Source organism: Lactuca virosa, chromosome 7 (genome assembly GCF_052849685.1).
Source record: "Lactuca virosa cultivar CGN04683 chromosome 7, Lactuca_virosa_CGN04683_v6, whole genome shotgun sequence".
NCBI classification, from domain to species: Eukaryota; Viridiplantae; Streptophyta; class Magnoliopsida; order Asterales; family Asteraceae; genus Lactuca; species Lactuca virosa.
The window spans coordinates 18077958-18083957 of NC_136432.1; positions in this window are offsets into that span (position 1 = coordinate 18077958).

Below are 6000 nucleotides of genomic sequence, written 5' to 3' on the forward strand. Positions count from 1 at the left end.
CAAATGTGAGAATAAAGAGACAACAAAAATACTTGTAAATGAACTTAAACTAAATGTTATGCTAAATAAAAATGGAAAAGAAGAATGTAAAATCTTTAGGGATTTTACATAAAAAAAAATTAGAAAATAGCATCCAAAACTTAAGCTAAAATGAAAATCTAAAAAGAATAAACTAAAATCTTTCCGGATTTTTCATAAAAAAATGCTCTAAAATGTAAACTAAAAAAGCAACTAAATATATAACCTAAAATGCATGAAAACAAAAATAATAATAAAAGAAAGAGAAACATAATAAATATATACATACAGACAATTGAGCATAGAAAAAAAAATTTCAAGGATAACCAATCCCCAAAAACCGCGTCAAAAATTTGGTGATTGTCGAGTCCACCAAATAAAAGAACCTTAAATACGATGACATACAAAACGAACTGTAGTAGCGGTAGTAAGAGTCGAATCCACAGGGATTGATTTGAATCAAATCTATGCGTTCAGTTTCTACATAATAAAAATATAAAATGAAAGAGTTTTTTTTTTCTGAAAATATTAAAAACGATAAAAACTAATTTATAAAAAAACTAGAATTAAAAAATATACAATCTATAAAACAAAACGTTCCAATGTTGGGTTGAATTGCAAGTTCAACTATTTGACTAATCATCATAATTTTGTGGTGCAATGGTTTGATAGATTCTAATTTAGCAATAGCAATCTAAGATGATTGAGATTACCTAGACTTTTCTTAGTTAATACAATGGCTAAAGAAGCTCATAACACATTTTCTTTGTTAAAGTCGCAATTTCTATGAAGCATGTAATTAATAAAAATTAACTAGCATTAAGATTTAAAAGCTACCAAATCCAAAAGGAGTCAAAATGTTTTTACTACCATGTTGAAGAAAATACTTTCATGATTGTGTGAAGGAAAAACAATTACAAGAACCATTTGTTGTCTTTTAATTTGAAGATCTATTATGTAATCAATAAATTAACCAACTAATTAAACATTCAGATATTTAAACTCATTATTAAAGACAAATGGATATAAATATATGTTTTACTATAAAATACTTTCACAGAATACTCTCATAACCCACACAAAATTATTCATAATCAATTAATTATTCTATAGATTCACCCAACATTAGAAATAAAAACTAACTACTCATAATAATAATAACAATACAATGATAGAAAATTTTATCAATACTGATTGCCAAACGGAGATAACAAAAACATTTTGAAATCGTCATTTCTTGTTGTTCCAAAAACTCTATCCATAGTCAAAGTATTAATACAATTATTAACTTAACTTAATCTAATTAAAAATGATAAATAACTCATTAACAAACTAGATGGTAAAATCATAAATACAATACTCAAAAAAATAAGAAATAGCAAAAGAAAAGACACACCAAGCCCCTTTTGCCGGCATGTGAAAATTGGGATTAAAATGCCCTAATGTTATTTTACATAGTTGTCGTTCTCTTCCCACTACAAGCACAAGACAATGGGCTCAACTAAATTGCTATTGGGCTGCTTGAAAATACAATTGGGCTACTGATATTGGGCTAACTTAAATCCGAAAATGGTCTACAAAAAGCTCTATGTATTGGGCTGTCAAAAGCTGAAGCTGGCAGCATTATGCATTGTTGTTCATGCGGCCGAAAATCACATCAAAACATGTCAGAATCAACTCATTTTCGGTGAGATCGAAGATCAACTAGATGGAAAGACATCTGTAAATTTTCATCTCAATCGGACAAAGTTAACCCCTCCGTATGATCTTTTGAAATAAGTCGCACAAAACTGTCAAAATCCGAAAATTAATTTATATTGCTTTGTTTTTTTCTTGTAACTAACAGATTTTGCTATGGGAGTTCAATTGTGTTTGAAATGCATTCGATGTGGCTTTAAAGATGCTCCAAAATACCAACGTGCTTGTAAAAATCCACACAAAAATAGCTTAAACGAGTAAAAAATATCCAAAACAATAAATCTAACGATTTAATGCAAAAAGAATATTAAAATTGCTAAAACTAAAAGAAAACGATGTTAAAATATATACAAAAAAGCAAGCTATCATGGAATTTCATGATTTTATCGACTCCTACACTTATTAGCAAAATGGCCAACTTGTTTACAAATTTGGCGTTTTGGTGTGTATGTGTGATTTCGACTACGTCCATGATTATTGCCAGAGGAATGACCACCACAGTTGTTAGAATCATGATTCCGACCATAGTTTCCAGAACTGCTACTAGAAGAACCATGACGCCATCCAGTAGAAGTCTTATTAGAATAAAATATAGCAAGGGGTACAACAACTTCCATGGATTTGAGAAGCAATTCGTATCCCTCAACAATAATTTGAACCTCGCGAATTTTGGGCAACGTGATATGAGCCATTTGAGTTGTTGCAAACGAGGTGAATACAGACCCTAAACCTTTGATGAACCAGTGGGATTTATGTGTCTCGTTGAGGGGCTTGTTCATTGTAGCTAACTGATCACATTACGACTCAAAATTGCTTACCGTATTCACACACTAAATTTTGACCCTTGCTTAGTTTTTCCAATAGGTCTCGAGTTGCCAATTCACGAGAGGGAGAATCGTCACCATATGCATATTCATATGCTAGCCACGTTTCCTTTGTTATCTGGCATTCAAGGACTTCTGCCATTGCTTCTTCTGTGAGAGAATAATTTAGAAGGCTGAGAATTATTTGATCTTGTTGATACAATTCCAAGTATTTTGGATTCGAAACCATCTCGCCTTGATCGTTTGTTACCAGAGTAGAGGGAGGTTTGATGGAGCCATCAAGATAACCAAAGAGATTTTGACCTTTGGGAATCAAATAAATATGATTCTTCCATAGTAAATAGTTGTTAGGATTAAGTTGAATGATTATCATATGAATCATAGTGGAAAAAAGGAGAGAGACGGTAGTGGTTTGATTGTCCATGGAGTAGCTGATTGAATATGATCTAAAAGATAGGGATAGAAGAAATTAGGTTTAAGGATCGTAATCGAATAATACCATGTGAGGAAAAGATTTTACTCACCACAATTTGAGAGATGTATATTGATAAATATATATATAGTGTGACATCCCCAAATTCACGGCCAGAAAAGACCGGTTTAATTTATGCTTTTAAAATAATTTCAGAGTAATCCTTTGATTAGAAGAGTTGCGGAATTTGTTCCCAAAATGAAATATGATAAAATAAGATTTACCAAGGCATTTCTTAAAGAAATGTATATTTATTATATAACAAAACTCGGGATGTCATGTTCTGATACAGACCAAAAGCATAAATGGCACATTATAAGCCTTACAACAGTTATATACACTACAGGCCTATAATCAAGATATCTTGATAAGTCGTTCAACTTATGCTCTCACGCCACTACCTGTAATACAAAGAAAACTGAGTGGGTGAGGCTTGGGAGCCTGGTGAGCATATAGGGTTTTCAACCCACAATAAATAAATTTATTCATTTCATCAAACAACAATAACCCGATTACCCATTCCCGTTATCCTCACTTTACGCCCCTAAAACAACTATCACAAGGGACCTAGTCTAAGGATTTTCATCGGGGCGACAACACTGCTTTGGGGGTTTCCCAGCAATTTATGTCAAATAAGGCAACCATGTGGGGGATGGAGTACAACAAAAGAACACCAAAATTCATTAACACCTACAGGTTGCGAGCATGCCAGTGTTCCACTGGACTGTCTAGAAAAGTCTATGGTCGTCATCCATACTCCGCTAGATGACTGGATCACAATAACATCGAGGCCTCTCATCATTTTATTTCATCACACATCAACTATCTACCCATGTTTTACCCAACATATTTGTAGATAAAAATACATATACAGTTTAATTTATTTAAAAATCTGTATAAATCATTCATTCATCATCAATCTCAAATAAATAAACAATATATAATCACATAGCACGTATTTTATATAAAATACTTCATATCTATGTGTAAGATGAAAGTGACTATACACTCACTTGATTTAACGATAATCAGGCAGCACTTAGTTTCCTAAAACAATTGTTTCTAATAAAACCGGGAGTTTTATTGAGAAACCGGGCTCTGCGAGGGTTGGGCTTCAAAACCGAAAAGATAAAATTTTCCGGGTCTTCAGGCACTTCGGGGCGTGTTTCGGGTGTTGGAAATGATCTCGGGGCTTCGGGGGAAGTCGAAATAGTGAAAATATGAGTTTAGGGGTAAAAAGTGGCAAAAATCCAAACTTACCCGGAAAGTCTCGCAGGCCTCCCTTTTATAGGGCCGAAGCTTGGACCGGAGAGTACAGATGGCAGCAGCAGCGAAGCCGGATCGGACGCCAGACGTCGGATGCGAGGGGGGGGGGGGGGCAGGTGGCTCGTGCGAGACTCGGACACGCGAAGGGCACGCGTCGGACCGAGGTTAGACCAGCGCTTCGGACTCCAGGATCAGCAACACGCGTCGGCTGCTGCGCGGATGACTCATCGACGTCGGACACGCGGCAAAATCCGGCGAGGGTGACGTGGCCAATCCGGATAAGGCTTATCCATGCGAGATTCCTCGGAATTTGTGGCAAAATCTTATAAAACCCATAACTTTCGCATACGAGCTCCGTTTTTGACGTTCTTTATATGCACGCGTAGGGAAAATTATGCTCTACAACTTTCATTTAGACTTCGTCAACTAATTTTGACTTTATTTTTAATATTATTATTTTTAACAGACCGGGACAGGAAAATCCGTTAAAAATTCATAACTTTTTATCCGATGTCCGTTTTCGTCTGTCTTTTTACCGTTGTACTACTATTCACAAGACCTTCAATTCTCGTTTAGATTGTGTCGGCTAAAAATCACTCGATCTAAAATTCGAGTTTTTAGCTGTCTACTGCTAAGCTGAAACTTAGAAAAATCATAACTTCCTCATACGAAGTCAGATTTGGGCGTTCTTTTTACGCATACTCTCGGTTTAACGAACACTACGACTTTTATTTAGATCACCAAAGCTAAAAAGTAGTTTATCAAAAACTCACTTTTTACGTCATTCGGCGCCGCGCCGGTTTTGTCGCGGAACTTCGACATGTCATAACTTCTTCGTTATAACTCGGATTTCGATGAGGTTTTCGCCTAAATGTTTCTAACAAGATTCTTTACAACTTTATCCTTAGATATCGGCTTTATTTAATATTTATTTTCGACGCTTATTTTTATTCTTAATTCATTAATCATAATAATTAAGCAGATAAGCACATAATATTCACATAATTCCTCTTTATTACTTCAAAATAAGTTACAAAGGTTAACCTAGACTATTACGTCAGTATTAATGCCTAGCCTAGAAACACGGGCGTTACATATAGTTGTACAGAAGAGGGATAAACCTAACAACATAAATATACATGGGAACGGATAAGGAGCTTTGACTAAGACTAAAACTGATCTTTATCAACAATAAATGAGTCACGTGAATCACATTTATTACAAACCAACCTTTGATAAGGATTGTCCTCGACTCTTATTAATTGTCATTGCAAAACATACAACTAATGGAATTGTCTTCCTTGGAATTTGAATGGACTTTTTTTTTTCAAAAGGACTTAAAGACATTCTTGGAATAAAATTTGGTTTCCAATATTACTTCCATATATAATAATTGTCTTGATAATATGTTTGCCCAAAGATATCAATTTTGCAGTATAATTTCATTACATAATCCATTTTCTGATCAATGTTTCTCAGTAACATAATTGGAACACCGACTTTTAAAAGTAGCTTATGATTTGGAAAAACTGATACTTTAAAACCATTTAAAACATCGGGTGAGTACAATTTTACATGAAATTGATCATGAACAAACTTAGATTGACGGAGACTATCTTAACTTATATATTCTCTTTCAACTCCTGGAAAAAATGATAGAAAACGATTGTTTGTATCTTAGACAACTTATTCTTTGGGGCAAGTATTGCTCTTTCTTGAAAG